This window comes from Canis aureus, chromosome 7 (genome assembly GCF_053574225.1).
Source record: "Canis aureus isolate CA01 chromosome 7, VMU_Caureus_v.1.0, whole genome shotgun sequence".
Lineage (NCBI taxonomy): Eukaryota > Metazoa > Chordata > Mammalia > Carnivora > Canidae > Canis > Canis aureus.
The window spans coordinates 5,111,538-5,132,433 of NC_135617.1; the positions used below are offsets into that span (position 1 = coordinate 5,111,538).

The 20,896-nt window shown below is 39.8% G+C and overlaps 1 long non-coding RNA gene across 4 annotated transcripts in view; it reads right to left on the bottom strand.

The window, feature by feature from the left end:
* The window catches only part of LOC144316994 (uncharacterized), a 27,954-nt gene continuing 7,058 nt past the window's right edge, over window positions 1-20,896 (bottom strand). Inside the window, exons 3-6 of one of the 4 annotated variants that reach the window (XR_013382836.1) lie at window positions 15,813-15,938; window positions 12,450-12,590; window positions 10,755-10,817; window positions 2,704-2,934 (exon numbers count right to left, since the gene is read on the bottom strand). This is a non-coding gene — a long non-coding RNA (uncharacterized LOC144316994). Of the gene's footprint in view, window positions 23-2,703; window positions 2,935-10,754; window positions 10,818-12,449; window positions 12,591-15,812; window positions 15,939-20,896 lie in introns of those variants that run through there. The other 3 variants (XR_013382837.1, XR_013382839.1, XR_013382838.1) reach the window with 3 other exon arrangements.

Below are 20,896 nucleotides of genomic sequence, written 5' to 3' on the forward strand. Positions count from 1 at the left end.
GATTTCACTTGTATTGTGGAATCTAAAAAAAACAAAACAGAAATAGATTCATACAGAGAACAAACTCATGGCTGTCAAAGGGGCAAGAAAAATGGGTCAAATAGATGAAAGGGATTAAGAAATACAAACTTCCAGTTATGAAATAAGTCACAGGGATGTAAAGTGCAGTATAAGGAAAATAGTGGATAATATTCTAAGAACTATATATAGTGATAGATCATAACTAGACTTATTGTGGTGATCATTTTGTAATGTATATAAATGTTGAATCACTATGTTGTATACCTAAAACTAATATAATATTGCATATTAACTATACCTAACTGAAAAAAAGAGAGGGATATGTGGATAGAGACATACAAGGAGAACACTATGTAAAGACCAAGCCAGAGATTGGAGTGGTGCTTCTACAAGCCTAAGATTGCCAGCAAATTATCAAAAGTTAGGAAAAAGGCATGGAACAGATTCTTCTTCACAGCCTAAGGAGAAACCAACCCTACTGATGTTTTGATTCCAGACTTCTAGCCTCCAGAACTGAGATGATAAATTTCTGTTCTTTATAAATAAGTAATAAATAGGGCAGCCGGGGTGGCTTAGCGGTTTAGCGCCGCCTTCAACCCAGGGCCTGATCCTAGAGACCCGGGATCGAGTCCCATGTCGGGCTCCCTGCATGGAGCCTGCTTCTCCCTCTGCCTGTGTCTCTACCTCTCTCTCTCTCTCTCTCTCTCTCATGAATAAATAAAATCTTAAATAAATAATAAATAAACAAAACTGAGTTTAATTTTTAAAAAAAGTGGGTGGGGAGGGGGCACTGGTTGGCTCAGTCAATAGAGCAGGCCACTATCAATCTTGGGGTAGTGAGTTCAAGCCCTGCATTAGGCATAGAGTTAACTTAAAAAAAAAAAAAAAAAAAAAAAAAAGAAGAAGGTGGTTCAGTTAGTTAGCCAAACTCATACAGCTATTGAACTACAGAACCAAATCCAGACACTCTTTTCTCCAGAACCCTCCCCATTAATTGCTACGCTCTACAACTTCCCATGAGCTTTAGTTGTATTCTTTTGATAAAAATTTTGTATGGTACATGAAAATGCCTCTAACACTTAAAAATGTTGAACTAGAGAGTTACAAGTTTATTAAGTGTAGTTTGGCTTCTCATTTATTGAGCATAAAATCCACCCACATCCACAATGCATTAATCACAGAAAGGTGCTTAAAAATCTCAACTTAAGGGGATCCCTGGGTGGCGCAGCAGTTTAGCGCCTGCCTTTGGCCCAGGGCGCGATCCTGGAGACCCGGGATCGAATCCCACATCAGGCTCCCAGTGCATGGAGCCTGCTTCTCCCTCTGCCTATGTCTCTGCCTCTCTCTCTCTCTCTCTGTGTGACTATCATAAATAAATGAAAAAAAAAATTAAAAAAAAAATCTCAAAACCTTTTTTCTTATAGCATTTAGAAACAAAACACCTAAAATTATAAAAATAAACTACATTATTTTAAAGGGCAAAACTCATGAATTCATGTATCATTGAGTCCTGATTGGGGCCCAGGAATTTCTGTTACTAACTTTGTCCTAGGTAAGCTTTCCCATTAGAGAAACTGGGAAAAACGTGGTCTTTGACCAGAAATAATGAAGCTAACAAGCTAACATACTTTAACTTATAGCTAGCTGTGCATAAAAATGTAGAATATATTTACGTTTGTATTATGATATCATCCAATAAGTAAGTTTGGCTTATATTTCCAATACTTCCAAATAAATTATTTGTTAACAGGAATATTACAGAATTGAGCACAAAATACAGAAAAAAGCTTTCAGGATTCCCGGGTCACATACTTTGCACACAAAATGACTAGCATTGTAGTTGTATTCAAATCCCAGTTCTGCTACTTCCTGGGTAAGTGATCTTCTACAAGTTATTTAACCTCTCTATCCCTCAGCTTTCTGATCTGCAAAATGGAGATTGTATTAGTAGTAAATTGCTAGAGTTGCTTTGAAGAGTTAATGAGATAATTAATGTAGAGTTTTCACAGTAAGTAATTAGTTGTTGGGCATCTTATTATGCCTTGCGTTAATTAATTTCAAGCTTTAATAGACATAAAGCCCTTAGAAGGGTACACAGCACATAGTAAACACTCAATATAAGGTTTTACATAGAATAAAATTGAGATAATGATCTTTATGTCTATGACTACTTACATTTTAACATCTAGCTTCATATAAATATTCTTTCATTTATTCTTTCCATTAACCTTGTGAGGCAGGTGGTATTAGCTTTTTTATTAAGGATTTCTCCTTAAGGAATTCCTTTCTGAGCCTTACAGAGATTAAAAATTTACTCAAAAGTTCATAGTTTGTTAGTTCAGCCCTACTTAGAAGGTTCAGTGGGGAGTCTGCTTCTCCCTTCCCTCTCCTCCCCCGCTCATGCTCTCTCTCTCTCTCTAATAAATAAAATCTTAAAAAAAAAATAGGGGCACCTGGGTGGCTCAGTGGTTGAGCATCTACTTTTGGCTCAGGTCACGATCCTTGGGTCCTGGGATCGAGTCCCGTATCAGGCTCCTCACATCAGAGCCTGCTTCTCCACCTGCCCATGTCTCTGCCTCACTCATGAATAAATAAAATCTTTTAAAAAAAAAAAAAAAACTTAAAAAAACACAAAAATACATATAAAGCAGGAAACCAATAAACAAAAAAGACAGAAACAAGTGTCATACTAAAATATAAAACTTTATCCTTTAAAAGTATTTTATTATTTATAAAACATATGGAGGCGGGCAGCTTGGGTGGCTCAGTGGTTTAGCGCCTGCCTTCAGTCCAGGGTGCGATCCTGGAGTCCCGGGATCGAGTCCCATGTCGGGCTCCCTGCATGGAGCCTGCTTCTTCCTCTGCCTGTGTCGCTGGCTCTCTCTGTGTCTCTCATGAATAAATAAATAAAATCTTAAAAAGAAAAAAAAATGGAGGCAATGATACATGAATAACAACATAAATTTGCCCATTACAAAAATGTATTTTTGGGGGGTCCCTGGGTGGCGCAGCGGTTTGGCGCCTGCCTTTGGCCCAGGGCGCGATCCTGGAGACCCGGGATCGAATCCCACATCGGGCTCCCGGTGCATGGAGCCTGCTTCTCCCTCTGCCTGTGTCTCTGCCTCTCTCTCTCTCTGTAACTATCATAAATAAATAAAAATTAAAAAAAAAAGTATTTTTGGTGTCATAATTTTAAATAAATAATACTTTATTAATGTGATATCTTGATTAATCATAAGATTTTCCTGGCTTGCTTGCCTGCAAATTCATTTGTTAGGTCATCAGAATTTATACTTTTAGCAACTTTATTTTTAATCATTATAATTGAAAGTAACATCAATTGGTCTTGGCAAATGCCAGATTGCAAATAATTTTTGATAATTTTAGTTTTTATTTATTTACTTTTTAAAAATGATTTTATTTATTCATGAGAGACAGAGAGAGAGGCAGAGACACAGGCAGAGGGAGAAGCAGGCTCCATGCAGGGAGCCTGATGTGGGACTCGATCCCGGGACTCCAGGATCACGCCCTGGGCCGAAGGCAGGCGCTAAACGCTAAGCCACCCAGGCGTCCCCAATTTTTGATAATTTTAAATTTCAAGAAGGATCTTTCTGCTGATGCAACTATTACTGGAGCTATTAATAGTATTTCATAGACTTTGACAACATTGGGGTGATTTTCTGATTACTTATGTTGAAATATAATATATAACGTAGGTTATATATTATTTATAAATATATTTATATATGTATATATATATATTTTTAGTAGGCTCTATGCCCAGTGAGGGGCTTGAACTCACAACCTCAAGATCAAATCCACATGCTCCAGCGACTGAGTCAGCCATGCTCCCGTGAAATGTATATTTTAATTTACCTAGAGCTAATGATTCACATGAAATAATTTTTTCTAAAAAGATTTAAGGTGTACATGGCTGGTTCTGTCAGAAGTGCATGTGCCTCTTGATCTCAAGGTTGATGGGTTTGAGGGTATGAACCTCACATTGACTACAGTGATTTTTTTTTAAGTTTTTAATTTACATTTTTAAGTAATCTCTTCACCCAACATGGGGCTTGAACCTACAACCCTGAGATTTAGATTTGCAGGGTCTTCTGACTGAAGCAGCCAGGTACCCCTGGTATAGTGATTACTAAAAAAATAAAACTTAAAAAAAAAAAAAGATTTAATTCTACATATATATCAGCTTCTAGTAAGCCTGTATTTAATTGTAAATGTAAATGTATGCAATGGCATTTAAACGTTTCTTCTGACATTTCCAATAATTTGTAATGGTCATATGAGAAATTGAAAGTGGCTTTGTGATTTGTATATAATTCAAGATGGCTGTTTATGCATTCTATTATTGTGTGTTCAATTAAAAGGAAAAAATTAATTTTCAAAATCTCTTCCTCCTTGATAATTTGCTTACCTACAGCTTCATATGAGAAGTGTTCTTTTCCATTAAATGTGACAGTCTTTAAATTATTTGTAAAAATTGTGAGTACTTGCTTTGCAAAGTCATTTTCAAACCTCTGGAAATTTAAGCTCACTTAAGAATTTTGGTAACTCTCTGAAATGCTTTATTACATATTCCACATGCACACTTTCATTCTGTAATAATTTGTGGATAGTGTTTATTGCCAGAGTGCTGGCAGCTCTTGTCTGGGGACTCAGGCCCGAAAATTAGTATCTGTGCTAATGCCGCCCATCATCAACACCAGTCGGGGCCCAGACCCCCCAGCCCAGGCAAAGGTGGGTGCAGCACTGGGCTGCCAGGTCAACTGCTCAATACTCAGGCTGTCTGCTGTATCCATGGGTCTGAACTCTTGTCTGCATGTGCTGCCTCCTTCCCTACTAGTGTATTTCTGTTGCTCACAAGAATGCTTCATTGCCCTATTGAGCTTCACTTACAAAACACAATTTCAAAGATAAAAAGATAAAATATGATGCCCTTCTGAGCATGAGGCCCATAAACCCACGAAGCAGTCCTGCAAGGATTATTAGTATCCCAATTTCACTTCATTTATACTGTACTAGGTGAGCAACCCAATACCCAAATTCCCTTCTTGAAAGTCTGTTTACTGTATAAGGAAAATATGGTCAGTGCCTGTGAAGACTGGGTCTTCCAGGAAGTAGCTGTCAAAAAGGAATTAGGAGTGTGATATTTATTGGGGGGCAATGTTTGTGAAAGATGAATGGAGGGGGGATGGGGTAGAGAGGGAAAACCTTCACATTCAGTGATTCTGTGAGAAATCAGGTAGCTTTAATCTAGATATTATACAAATATTAAATTAAAAAAAACCTCTTGCTTAGAGAAAATCAAAATAAGATTTCCAAACAGTTTTTAATTTCAAAAAGAACCCTTCAGGCATAAACAGTCATGTTTCAAAGTAAATTTATAAAATCCAATTTCAGAACTCCTCATAAAACTTTAAAAAAACATCTGAGGTTCAAATATAGAAGCAGGGACCCCTGGGTGGCGCAGCGGTTTGGCGCCTGCCTTTGGCCCAGGGCGCGATCCTGGAGACCCGGGATCGAATCCCACGTCGGGCTCCCGGTGCATGGAGCCTGCTTCTCCCTCTGCCTGTGTCTCTGCCTCTCTCTCTCTCTCTCTCTCTCTCTGTGTGACTATCATAAATAAATAAAAATTAAAAAAAAAAAAGAATGTTTCAAATATAGAAGCAGATGAATAACTTATGAATTTAAAAAAAATGTCTCTTTGTATTTTGTAGAGCTATTTTCAAAAGGCCTTCATAACAATAACACTTTATAAATATAAGACTTATATTTTGTTATCCATAGGCTGAATGAATTAATAGGCTTAATAGGTAAGTATAGTTCATTGTAGATATATTCACTTTATTTTTTTAAAAGGAGATAGATGTAAAATACACCACAGAGGAGCACTAGGCAGGATAGCAGAGGAGAGGTGGTCTGCCTAGATATATTCACTTTAAAAATCGATCAAACTTCATTCTCTCTCTTTATTCCTCTTTCTTTCTTCTTTATTTTTAAAGATTTTATTTATTTGACAGAGAGAGAGAGAGAGCATGAGCAACTGTGCACAAGCAAGAGGAGGAGCAGGTAGAGATAAAGGGAGAAGCAGGCTTCCTGCTAAGCAGGGAGCCCATTGCGGGATGGACCCCAGGACCCTGGGATCATGACCTGAGCTAAAGGCAGACGCTTAACTGACTGAGCCACCGAGGCACCCCTCCCTCTCTCCTTTAATGTGGTTAATAATACTAAACTGAGTACCTAACACTTGCTGGGCTCTTTTATGTAATTTGTAATTATAATTCATAATGGCAAGTATGGTTGGTTTACGAATTTCTTTAGCAAAACCTTTTTGAATTTCCACTTGGTATTAGGTAAAGTACTAGCTACCAGTATTTCCTTATGACATAATTTGACAGTGAAAAAAGGAATGCTCCTTCCATTTCCCAAGGTACTTATGATCTAGTGGGAGACATACATGCTGGTTAAGTAATAGTTACTTCCCTTTCAGCACTTGATCCCTGAAAGAGGCAGGAGCAAAACTGAGCCCAATCTGTAGCCTCAGACTTGCTGCAGAGCTGAGTCAACTTAGAAAAGCTAAACCACAGTGGGCCTGCAGACCCAGTGAGCATGAGGATAAATGCTTGTTGGTAAGCCACTGAGTTTTTGGTGTGGTTTGTTACACAACATATTGTAGTAAAAGTATGGCTAATGCATATTTTGCAGTTCATTGTTCATCATTCCTTCTTGAATTTCAGATTGATGTGTACTTTCTTTCAGCCTGAAGTTTGCCCTTCAGAACATCCTCAGTCTTTGAGTGGAAAAGTCTCTTTGAGTTTACACTTAATTAGTAAATTTGCCACTTGTTCTTAAAAGTGTAATTTTTGGTTAAATAAGTGTAGGTTGACGATTAGTTTTTCTCAACAGAATGAAGATATATATGATGCTTCTATCTTCTGACTTCAGTTTTAGCTGTTAGGTCAACTATAATTATTGACCACTTACAGGAAATCTCTCCTCTCTCTGTTTTCCTATTGTCTCTTTGTTGTTGGCATTCTGAAGTTTCATTATGACATGTTTGGTACAGATTTTGACTAGATAGGCATTCTTTTTATTCTACTTACAATTGATGGTGGGGGGCACTGGCTAGCTCAGATGGTAGAGCATGCGACTCTTGATCTTGGGGTTGTGAATTCATGTCCCACATTGGGTGTAGAGATTACTTAAAATCTTAAAAAAATTGATTGGTATTCTAGGACATGTAGAGTCTATGATTTGTGGAACAATGGTCCCTCAAAGATGTCCATGTTCTAATCCTTAGAACCCCTGAATATGTTGTTACATGACAAAGAGGAATTAAGGCTACAGATGAAATTGAGATTGTTAATCTGATGACTCCATTTTTTTTACAGATTTTATTTATTTATTTATTTATTTATTTATTTATTTATTTATTTATTTATTTATTTATTAATGAGAGACACAGAGAGAGAAGCAGGCTCTATGCAGGAAGCCTCATGTGGGACTCGATCCAGGGACTCGGGGATCACGCCCCCAGCCAAAGACAGACGCTCAACCGCTGAGCCACCCAGGTGTCCCTAATCGGATGACTTTAGAACAGGGAAATTATTTTGGATTATCTAAGTGGGCCCAATATAATCCAAAACTTATTAAATATGGAAGGGAGAGGCAGAAGGAAGGTCAGAAACGATGTGATGTGAGACAAATTTGACTTGCTGTTGCTGGTTTTGAAGACAGAGGAAGAGGGCCATGAGCCAAGGATGCAGGCTACATTTAAGAGCTGGAAAAGGTCAAGGAAACAGATTCTCTTCTAGAGACTCCAGGAAGGAATGTAGCCCTGCCAACATCTTGATTTTACCCTAGTGACCGGAGTTGGACTTTTCATCTAGAGAACTGAAAGATGATAAATTTGTGTTGTTGGTAATGATAAATTGTGGTAATTTGTGACAATAGTGATAGGAAACTAGTACAGTCTCTTTGATCAATTCTGGAATTTTTTTAGCCATTATAATTTTTAATATAGCCTCTTCATTCTTTCTCTTTTCTTCTGGAACTCAACATACATAGACTTTTTTACTCTATCTTACATCACTTTTAATCTTGCTTTCATATTTGCTCTTTACTACATTTTGGGTAATTTCTTCAGATCTAGTTTCCAGTGTACTCATTCTTTTTGCAGCAGCATTTTTCTTTTTTAAAAAAGATTTATGTATTTGAGAGAGAGAGCGAGCGAGCTGGGGGGGGGGGTGGAGAGGAGGGAGAGAATCTCAAGCAGACTCTGCACTAAGCTGGAGCCCGAAATGGGGCTCAATCCCATGACCGTGAGATCATAACCTGAACCTAAATCAGGTGTTGGACACTTAACCAACTGAGCCGCCCAGGTGCCCCGCAGCAGCCATTCTACTGCTATTTAACCCATACATTAAATGTCAACTTCAACAATTACATATTTCTTTTCTAGACGTCTTAGCTGGTTCCTTGGTAAACTGGACTTTTTTTTTTTTTTAACAGCCTCTTGTTTCTTTTTTTTTTTTTTTTTTTTTTAAATTATTTATTTATTTATGATAGTCACAGAGAGAGAGAGAGAGGCAGAGACATAGGCAGAGGGAGAAGCAGGCTCCATGCACCGGGAGCCCGATGTGGGATTCAATCCCGGGTCTCCAGGATTGCGCCCTGGGCCAAAGGCAGGCGCCAAACTGCTGCGCCACCCAGGGATCCCCAGCCTCTTGTTTCTTATTCCAATTTTCAATCTTTTATTTCTTTAAGGATATTAAACATACCTATTTTGTACTCTGTATCTAATGATAATTCTAGTATCTAAAGTTTTTGTGAGGGATCCCTGGGTGGCGCAGCGGTTTGGCGCCTGCCTTTGGCCCAGGGCGTGATCCTGGAGACCTGGGATCGAATCCCACGTCGGGCTCCCAGTGCATGGAGCCTGCTTCTCCCTCTGCCTGTGTCTCTGCCTCTCTCTCTCTCTCTGTGTGTGACTATCATAAATAAATAAAAATTTATAAAAAAAAAAAAGACTTTAAAGTTTTTGTGAAAGATTCTAATTCATAGTACCTTATTTGGTGTGTTTGATGACTTCACTAAAAGCTCCTGGTTCCTTGGTACATTATCTATGGGAACTGTTTGAGGTCTGAGTTCTTCCAGAGAGATATTTATACAGATGGTCCCTAACTTAGCGATGGTTTGACTTAGGATTCTTTTGATTTTCACTGTCAGCTTATTGAAAGTGATATGCATTCAGCAGAAACTGTACTTTGAATTTTAGTCTCGTCCCTGGCTAGCTCTATGTGGTATACACTTTCTTGTGATGCTGGCAATGGCAGTGAATTGCAGCTCCCATTCAGCTACCTGACCACACAGGTAAGCAACCAATACACTTAAAACTATTCTGGGGGCACTTGGCTGGTCCAGGTAGTAGAGAATGACACTTTTGATCTCAGGGTCATGAGTTTGAGCCCCATGTTGGGGGTGGGTAGATTGTACTTTAAATAAAAATAAAAATTTTTTAAATTTTTAAAAAAGAAAATATTCTTACCCATACAACCACTGTTTTTTACTTTTAGTATTCAAAAAATTACATGAGATATTCAACCTTCATTATAAAATAGGCTTTTTGTTAGATGATTTTGCCCAAGTATTGGCTAATGTAAGGGTTCTGAGCATGTTTAGATTAGGTTAGGCTAAATTATGATGTTTGGTAGGTAGGTGTATTTTTTTTTTTAAAGATTTTATTTATTTATTCATGAGAGACACACACACACACACACACACACAGAGGCAGAGACACAGGCAGAGGGAGAAGCAGGCTCCATGGGACTTGATCCTGGGACCTCAGGATCATGCCTTGAGCCGAAGGCAGAGGCTCAACTGCTGAGCCACCCAGGCGTCACAGGTAGGTGTATGAAATGCAGTTTCAACTTACAATATTTTCAATTTGCAGTGGGTATATTGAGACATTATCCATCATAAGTTGAGACCTGTATTAGCTGTCTAGTGGTGTGACCAACTTAAATTATATATATTTTCAGCATAAGGTTCTTTTTCTCTTTTTTAAAAATATTTATTTATTTATTTATGATAGACATAGAGAGAGAGAAGCAGAGACACAGGCAGAGGAAGAAGCAGGCTCCATGCAGGGAGCCCAACGCAGGACTCGATCCCGGGACTCCAGGATCGCACCCTGGGTCAAAGGCAGGCACTAAACCGCTGAGCCACCCAGGAATCCCTTCTTTTTTTATTTTCACAAAAAAGCGTTTTTTTTTTGTTTTTGTTTTTTTAAAGTGAGCTCTACAGCCAATGTGGCGCTTGAACTCATGATCCTAAGATCAAAAGTCATATGCTCTACTGACAGCCAGCTAGGCACCCCTAGGCATAAGGTGTTTGGTGGTACCACCTACATACTAAGAAGTGTGAAAGATTTGAGATTTTACCCTGCTACTGTTAGCCTGCCATAATGGCATGGATTTATTTTAAATGCATGGATTTTGGCAGAAGACACACTACTCGTGGGTCAGAGATCAAGTACAGGTTATTACTCAAAGCAATAGCAGTAGCCAGAGTGTCAGCATTTGTGTTGGTTCCCTAAGGCCCAATTCCCACAGGGCTACACAGCAGACCAGGTGACATGTATGTAGTGGGTTGCATTACAGGATAAGAACCCTGAACTTACAGAACATGCATATTTTATAATGGGCAGTAAGGATGCCTACCTTTTTGTCCAGAGGTAGACTTTATGGCTATCTTCCAAGGCTGTAGGCAAATCTGCCTCTGGTCTAGAGGGAGACACCATCAGTATCTTCTAAGACTTCTCACTACATAAACCATTGAAAAGATAGTCTGGAACAAAGACAGTCAGTGCCTCTGCTCACAAGATGTGCAGAAACTTGAACAACTCATGAAGAATTGTCTTCTAACAATAGATCATTTGAATTGGGCCGTGAATCTATGCTTGTGTTTCACAAATTATTAGAGTAGCTTTATCCCCCCTTCTGTTTAGATTCAAGATCAAGACATATAATTTTCTTCCTGTCCTCTGGTATAGGGAAGATTTTTTTTTTTTTTTGATAAAAGTGTAAACCTTTGTGCTCTTAACTTGTGTATGTATATTTGGGTTAAGGATCTATTAGACTCCTTACCTCAGTTGGAGTCTTGGGTTTGTCTCCTGTCCCTACACCCTTCATGGCCATTAGAACTCTGGTCTGAGCTCACTAGAGTTCAGAAGATACCCTCAAGCCCCATAAAATCTTCCTTTTGTGCTTGTTTACTCCTCCAGATTCCTGCTTTCACTTGGTTTTTCGTCTCTGAATATTCCTTAATTTTTTAATATTTTAGATTCGTACTTCAATAGATTTTTTTGATTTCATTGAGAATTATTATTTTATATTAGAGGGTTATTGTGTCTCTAATCTTCTATACTGTCATGGTAGCTGAAATGCAGGGAGGTAATCATAATTGGAGCTTAGGGTACCATGAGCCAGCTGTATGAATGCTGAATTCATCCAGAAGGATGGCAGGTTTGAAAGAATTTAACAGACGTGATTAGGAAATGAGGTATTTTGGTTAACTGGATTTCCCCCCAAGTTAGCTAAAGTACCACCTGGTTGGGTGGGTATGTGGAGAAGCATGTAAGCCTGCCACACACAGGAAGCGAGGCCTCAGGATTCTCTAAGCTGTATTATACTCACTGCAAAATTGTATTAATTGGTTATTTTGTTGGCAACTTTAAAAATATTGCACATACTCAATTTCATAGCTTTGATACAGTAATTACTTGGATCACTCCAGGGTTAACAGGCTCTGAAAACCTGCTACTCATAGTGTAGCCCATGATCAACAGCATCAGCACCACCTGGGTGCAGTTAGAAATGCAAATTCTTAGGCCCCTTTCTAGCCCTACTGAATCAGAATCTGTATTTTTTTTAAATTTTTATTTATTTATGATAATCACACACAGAGAGGGAGAGAGGCAGAGACATAGGCAGAGGGAGAAGCAGGCTCCATGCACCGGGAGCCCGACGTGGGATTCGATCCCGGTTCTCCAGGATCGCGCCCTGGGCCAAAGGCAGGTGCCAAACCGCTGCGCCACCCAGGGATCCCCAGAATCTGTATTTTAACAAGATTTCCCAGTGATTCCTTTGTACATCAACACTTTTTTTTTTTAAGATGTATTTATTTATTCATGATAGACATAGAGAGAGAGGCAGAGGGAGAAGCAGGCAGGCTCCATGTAGGAGCCTGATGCAGGACTTGATCCCTGAACTCCATGTCCTGAGCTGAAGGCAGATGCTCAATCGCTGAACCACCCACGTGTCCCAGCACTTTTTTTTTTTTGAGATTTGTTTATTTATTTGAGAGAGAGAACATGTGCAGAGGGGCAGAGGGGAGAGGGAGAGAAGCAGACTCACCACTAAGTGCAGAGTGTAGAGCTCCACGCAGGGCTAGGTCCCACAATCCTGAGATCATGACCCAAGCGGACATCGAGTCAGACGCTTAACCAACTGAGCAACCTAGGTGCCCCTGTGCATTAATGTTTGGGAAGCACTATCCTATAAAAATGTTTTGAAGAAGGTACAGTTGTTGCTGATGACTCAAGCAGTCATAAAATTTGGAGACCGTGTAATACAATACTACTACTTATTTAGCCAATATTTAAACTGTTTTTATCATAAAAACCATTGTCATGTTCATCTTTTACATCTATCTTTGCACACTTGCTTCGGATTACTTCCCCGCTGCCCCCTTTCCTGGGCTGGCTGGCTTTCTTTTTAAAGATTTTATTTATTTAAGAGAGGGAGAGAGAGCATGTGAGCATGAGTTGGGGGTAGGAGCAGAAGGAGAGGGAGAGAAAGGAGGGAGAAGCAGACATCCCACTGAGTAAGGAGCCTGACACAGGGCTCCATCCTAGTACTCCCAGGATCATGACCTGAGACTCAGGCAGAGGCTTACTGACTGAGCCACCAGGGCCCATCCTGGGCTTACTTTCTTAAGAGTTCTTAATTGTTAGGCTAAAGGGGATATATATTTAAATTTTTAAATTCAAACTGCCAAACTGCATTCAAGAAGGATTAATAGTTTTTCTTCCCACTAAGGATGTATAACATTATGGAATTTCTCTATCTTTAGTGAAAAGCAGCAATCATTATATATTTGCCAATCAGAGAGGTGAAAAGTAATTCAGAAATTATTTTAAGGACGCCTGGGTGGCTCAGCGGTTGAGTGTCTGCCTTAGACTCAAGGCGTGACCCCAGGGTCCAGGGATCAAGTCCTGCATCAGGCTCCCTGAGAGGAGCCTGCTTCTCTCTCTGCCTGTGTCTCTGCCTCTCTGTGTCTCTCATGAATAAAGAAGTAAAATCTTAAAAAAAGAATTACTTGATGCTCTCAAAAGAAAGGCAGTCAGGGAAGTAGTATGGTGTAGGCGGAAGAGTTAAGCCAGATTGTCATCTCAGCTGGAGACTAGCTTTATTCAGCCTTATCCCAAGGGGACCTCTGTTGTATGACTTGCACCACAAAGGTATTATTGCCTTGAGGCAAGAAGACCAACTGTGAGTGGTCTCTGGGAGGGGGTAACCACTTTCTTAGATCAAATAGTTCTCTTTGTCAAGGGCAATTCTCTGGTTCTAGAGAAAGGACAACTGTGAACTTTTAGCTGCCAACACTCATAGCAGCTCCAGGATGGGGGTACCTTCCTGCAGGGAATACTGATGGGTATAGTAGTCAAGTAGTCGAGTACTGTCCTCCTTAAGTCATGTCCACCCAGAACCTCAGAATGTGACCTTATTTGAAAACAGGGTCTTTGCAGATGTAATTAGTTAAGGTGAGGTTGATAGGATTCAGGACACATTACCCCAAAATATGGCACCCTAGCATACTGACTATTTTAAGTTGAAACAGTTTGAGAAAACCTTAGAATCAGTCAAGTCATCCTGACCACCTCCTCCCATCCCCTGAAACAGATCATAAAACACTCATGTGAGAGGTGGCCTCCCTGCACCCAGAGGAAAGGAGTATCCTTATCTCTGAAGGAAAACAAAGGGACCCTAAGAAGAATGTGAACAGACAGGCTTTGCTGAGTTTCCCCCACTTTACAACATTGATTCTCTCTCTCTCTCTTTTAAAGGTTTTATTTATTTATTCATGAGAGACCCAGAGAGAGGCGTAGACCCCAGCAGAGGGAGAAGCAGGCTTCCTGCAAGGAGCCAGATGTGGGACTTGATCCCGGATCCCAGGATCATGCCCTGAGCCAAAGGCAGATGTTCAACCACTGAGCCACTCAGGCGTCCCTACATTTATTCTTTTTAACTTATGATACCTTTACAACTGTCTGCTCTTCACAAATCTAGCATAAAAATCTCAGGTATGTTTCTATATCTTTATTTCCTTATGGAGTTCTCCTGGGTCACGTAAAAGTTATAGACCCAGCTAGGGACCCTAAGAGGGTCAAGGAAAACTTTTTCCTCCCCTACAAATTCATGCTAGATTAGAGTGGGCCCTAAAACCAATGACTCATGTCTTTATAAAATGAGGAGAGCACACAGAAATACACAGAGAAGGCCACGCATGTGCAGGTGGACAGAGAGATTGGAGTTATGCTGCCATAAGTCAAGGAAGGCCTGGGGCCACCAGAAGATAGAAGAAACATCTGTGGGAACATGGCTCTACTGATATCTCGATTGTAGACTTTTAGCCTCCAGATCTGTGGGAGAATAAATTTCTGTTGGTTAAGCCAATTACTATGTGATATTTTGTTACGGCAGCCTAGGGAACTTACGAAGTAGAGCACTAGCTGTTTACCAAGAAGTTCTTATGGTCCATGGATTCCTAAGCAATCCTAATGCCCTTTCTGGGAGTCTACATGGTTAAAAGTATTTTTTTTCTTTTTAAAAAGATTTTATTTATTTATTTATGAGACAGAGAGAGAGAGGCAAAGAAACAGGGAGAGAGAGAAGCAGGCTCCATACAGAGAGCCCCACGTGGGACTCAATCCCGGGACTCCAGGATCACGTGCTGGGCTGAAGGCGGCACTAAACCACTGAGCCACCCAGGTGTCCAGGTTAAAAGTATTTTCATAGTAACATTAAAACTTTATTTACTTTTTATTTTTTTTTGCTGTGTGGATGTTTTAATAATGGTGCAAAAGCAATCAATGGTGGTTAAAATTGCTGGTGTTTCAACAAGTATGAGATAGTGGCACCGAACTGTACTAATAGTCATTGTATTCTTCACCGCCATACTCAATAAAGAAAATGCCAGTCTGTATAGAAACGTCCTTGATGAAACATAACAATTATTAGGTTTATTAAATCTTGACTCTAGAGTACGTATCTTTTTAATAATTTTGCGTGACAAGTACTTTGAGATAGCACTTCTGCTGAATATTGAAGACAATGATTATCTTGAGAAAAACACTTGTGTAATGACTGGAACTGTGAGCTAAAGTAGCCACCACAGACTATTATTTCTACTTCAAAGAACAGCTGCCTGAAAAACTATGATTATTCAGACTTGGGTATTTGGAATTTTCTTAGAAATGAATGAAGTGAGGGCACCTGGCTGGTTGTCTGTAGAACATGTGACTCTTGATCTCAGAGTTGTAGGTTCAAGCTCCACAGTGGGTGTGGAGATTACTTAAAAATTAAAAAAAAAAATCTTTAAAGACAAAAAAGGAAATGAACAAAGTGACATTGTTACTTCAAGGAAAAGAGCTGATACTTGTTATCAATGATAATAGTTCAGTTTTCAAGCAAAAATTAGTATTCTGAAAAACTTACCTGACACCATGAGCTTGGTATCTTCCCAATTCTTAAAGAGTTTCCTGATGAGATCCATGGAGATATTAATAAATTATGATATTTATGATCATAGAAGGTATCAACATTTGTCAGATCTGGAAAACTCTGGGAAACATTTTCAAAATGACTAATGTGTGAGGTCACAAATTAATGTGAGAAAAAGATACATTCAAGTTCAAGGTAGACCAATGTTGGTTTTTTAGGTAATAGAATATGAAAACCTCAGTGCTACTGGTTTCAGATTTTACATTGTAATTATCTTTAATAAACTAAACTACCACTTGTGCCTAGGTTGCTTAGTCAGTTAAGCATCTGCTTTTGGCTTAGGTCATGATCGCAGGGTCCTTCCTGGGTTTGAGCCCCACGTTGGGTTCCCTGCTCAGCAGTGAGCTTGCTTCTCCCTTTTCCTCTGCTCCTCCTCCCTGCTGGTGCTCTCTCTCTTTCAAATAAATAAATAAAATCTTAAGAAAAGGGACACCTGGGTAGCTCAGCAGTTGAGCACCAGACTTTTAGTTTGGCTCAGGTCATGATCTCATGGGTGGTGGGATCAAGCCCCACAGCCAGCTCCATGTTCAGTGGGGAATCTGCTTAGAGATTCTCTCCCTCTGTCCCTCCCCCCTCTAAATAAATAAATCGTTAAATAAAATAAAATTGGGCTACCTGAAGCACTCTTTATTTTTCATTGTTGATAAAATCATCTTTAATTTCTCTAGATATATTTGCATCCTTAAAACTAGTTTTATATCCCGTGATAATGGAGAAGGCCACACATTTGTAGGGACAGAAAGTACATGGGAAATCTCTGTTCCTTCTTTTCAATTTTGCTGTGAATCTAGAACTGCTTTAAAAAACAAAGTCTAGGGCAGCCTGGGTGGCCCAGCGGTTTAGCGCCGCCTTCAGCCCAGGGTGTGATCCTGGAGACCCAGGATGAGTCCCACGTCGGGCTCCCTGCATGGAGCCTGCTTCTCCCTCTGTGTCTCTGTCTCTCATGAAAAAGTCTATTAGAAACACAAAAAACAAACAAAAAGCTGAGTGCTACATTCAATTCTCTTGTCATGTTCACTTGGCTACTGTAGATAATCATATAAAAGGAGGATAAACTCTTTGGACACCTGAACATTTTTATTTAAGAAATTATTAAGTGGATATAGAATACTATAAACTGCTAGGCATTGGTTACTTATTGGTAAATAAAATAGACATAGCCTTTGCCCTTGTACTATGACGCTTGCTTCTAGTTAAAGATGGGGGTGGTGAATGTGTTTCCTTCCTGTCCCTCTTTTCTTCCCCCACTTCCTACCCCTCTTGAGACATCACTGAAATAGAGATTCAGAAGCACAAAGAGTGAATAAAGTAGTAGTGGAGAGAGCTGAAAATGAGCTTTTAACATATTTATTTATTTTTTTAAATTTATTTTTAAGTAATCTCTAAACCCACCATAGGGCTCAAACTTACAGCCCTGAGATCAAGAGTTGCATGCTCCACTGCCTGAGCAAGCCAGGTGTCCCTAAAAACTTTTTTTTTTTTTAAGAAAGATTTTATTTATTTGAGAGAGCGGGAGCACAAGCAGAGGGAGCAGCAGGCAGAGGGAGAGGGAGAAGCAGATTCCTTGCTGAGCAGGGAGCCTGACATGGGACTCCATCCCAGGACCCCAGGATTATGAGCTGAGGTAAAGGCAGACTCTTAACCGACTAAGCCACCCAGGTGCCCCTAAAAACATTTCTATGAGACTATTCTGACACAAAGAATGAGGAAGCTGCAGGCCCCAATGAGGTTGGAGAGATGCAGGTTGTTTGCCACAAATCTCTAAGTGTTGGGGCTGCTAGAATTGGCATACAAGGAAATGCAGCAATAGATTTTAGAGATGGGATGTTATTTGAAGAACTGCATATAGAACAGCTGACCTTCCCTTATCTGGGAAGGGCAAATCCCTTATTTGCCCTTATGGGCAAAATACTGTCTGACCGAAGGCATTAGACATTTATCACTAAGCCAAAAACAGGAGTACTGTTCTCTTAGAGAGGGGAAGTGCTAAGGCCCCTAGTATAAGTGTTAGCTCCTCAGAGGACAGAGAAATAAAGAACTGATTAAGAGGCATTAAGAATCAATCTAAGATGAGCATCTGGCTGGCTCAATCAGAAGAGCTCACAACTCTTGATCGTAGGGATATGAGTTTGAGCCCCATGTTGGATGTACAGATTAGTTAAAAAAAATCAATCTTAAGTCCAACATGAGAATCAATGAGAGTCCTCAAAAGGGTGCATAAAGGAGTGGTGATGTAACAGCAGTGAAGAGGAGAAAGGAAAATAAAAGAGCAAAATGAATTCAGAATACTCACACCCAGACACATCTTAAAAGATTCTATTTCCAAGATTAAAGAATAGATCCTAGCACCTGGCTGGCTCAGTCAGTAGAGCATGCAACTCTTGAGCTCAGGGTTTTAAGTTCAGGCCCTAAGTTGGTTGTAGAGATTACTTAAAAATAAAATATTTTTTGGTTGGGGGGGACACCTGGGTGGCTTAGTAGGTTGAGTGTCCAACTCTTGATTTCAGCTTAGGTCATGATCTTATGGTAATGGGATCAGCAGTGTGTGGCTCCATGCTCAGTGGTGTGTCTGCTTGAAGACTGTCTTCCTCTCCCTCTGCCCCTCCTCCCTCCCTCTGCACTGCCCTCCCTGGCTCCCGCCATGCTAATGTGCATGCTCTCACTCTCTCAAATACATGTCTTTTTTTTTTTTTTTTTTTAAGATATGTGTAACAAAGCTCTTGAGTCTTTTTTTTTTTTAGATTATTTATTTATTTATTCATAAGAGAGAGAGAGAGAGAGATCCAGGATCAGGCCCTGGGCTCAAGGCAGCACTAAACTGCTGAGCCCCCAGGGCTGCCCTCAAATACATAAGTCTTAAAAATAGGGTGCAAAACAGATTTCTAATACAGGTGAACCACTGACTTTAGAAATTAGTGGGGGTATGCTTCGGGGATTTGAGGAAAATTCATTTTCAACTTGGAATTCTATATTCAGCCAAAAAATAAACATATAGTTTGGAAAGCAACCAATCTAATCTTTGCTCACCGAGGAACTCACAGCCTGTCTGGGAAGAAAGATAGGTAAACGTGACATGCTTACATGTAAAGGTCTCACAGGTGTTACCAACATGTAGAAGGGCACCCAATCTAGTCTGAGGAGCCAGGCAAGAATTCTTAAAGATGACCCTGAGTTGAGCTTTGAACCATGAGGAAACATCTTGATAAATCTCTTCAATAAACTTCCCTGACTTAGAGTAGACTATGGTAAGAGAGAGTTTATCTCCATATTCAAATTTGACTTTCACATAGCTTATAACTGGTCATGATTAAGGGTATAACCATTTAAAAATAGTCATGATTTTGCTCACTCCTTCTATCACATATGCATTGAACCTGATTTGCAAGATTTACAGCTCAGTTCTCCTGGTGACTAATCCATCGAAAGTGGGGCACACCTACCTTTCCTTCTGACTTGAACAAATAGCTGACCATCAGTTTTTTCTTTCACTGTGGTTCTCTACTTGTCAAATGAACTCAGTTTTTTAGACCAAACGTTTCAAATTCCTTTTTGGCATATGATTTAGGCCTTATTAATTTCTGTGTGATGATGATGATGATGATGATGATGATGATTATTATTATTATTAGTTTAGATGCGAGGGCAGACTACATTCAGATGTCAAAGAACAATTTATGCTGTCTTGGGGCTAAGAAGTTTAAAGAATGAAAGGACAGCTGGCAAAGTCTTATTTGTGGACTTTCTATTTCTTTTCCTCTTTGTTTTCCTGAAAACACAATAAACCAAAAAGACAAATAAGGTACTATGAAGTCAGGGATCCCTGGGTGGCGCAGCGGTTTGGCGCCTGCCTTTGGCCCAGGGCGCGATCCTGGAGACCCGGGATCGGGTCCCACGTCGGGCTCCCGGTGCATGGAGCCTGCTTCTCCCTCTGCCTGTGTCTCTGCCTCTCTCTCTCTCTCTGTGACTATCATAAATAAATAAAAAATTTAAAAAAAGGTACTATGAAGTCTTCCTCCTACTTGGAATTTTTTCTTTTTTGAATTAAAAAAAAAAAGTGTTCTCGGCTCTCTTTGAAATAAGCATCAGCTCAATAGACCTACTTCATTGTTATTTTGTGGCACACTGTAGTTAATTGTATATTTGAAGTATCCTATATTTTCCCATACTTGATCTACTAAAAAGTGACAATAAAAAGAACAAGAAGACTTTAATCTGTTTACAAGGCTATTTTTTTTTTTTTTAAAGTAGGCTTCATGCCCAACATGGGGCTTGAACTCATGACTCTGAATTCCTGAGATCAGGAGTCGCACACTTTACCAACTAAGCTAGCTGGGCACCCATACAAGGCTACTTTTACAGATCAGATTCATTTACCATGACATGTTTTTTCATTAAGGCAGAGAAACACAGCTAAAAGATGGAAAGGGAGTTTTTAATAATATTCTAGGGACACCTGGGTGGTTCATTGGTTTAGCCTCTGCCTTCGGCCCAGGGTGTGATCCTGGAGTCCCGGATCAAGTCCCACCTCAGGCTCCCTGCATGGAGCCTGCTTCTCCCTCTGCTCATGTCTCTGCCTCTTTCTATGTGTCTTTCGTGAATAAATAAAATCTTAAAAAAAAATATATTCTTGTAGGTAGACTCTCCTTTATGAAAAGAAAAATATAAAAAAGAAAGCCCAGTCTGGGGGGCACCTGGATATCTCAGTAGTTGAGCAACTGCCTTCAGCTCAGGCTGTGATCCTGGAGTCCTGGGATTGAGTTCTGTATCATGCTCCCCGCAGGGAGCCTCGTTCACCCTCTGCCTAAGTCTCTGCCTCTCTCATGAATTACTAAAATCTAAAAAAAAACCCCAAAAAACAAAAAACCCTAAACAAGCCCAGTCTGGGGATGCCAAAAATTCCCTCTCATTCCCACTGAATGTTGTGTAGGTGAAGAAAAATTTTCTTCCTTTTTTCAGAATGGCCCCTCATTTAGTGACAGTTAAAACTGAGCATGGTTCCTGGTTGAATAGTGTTCCCC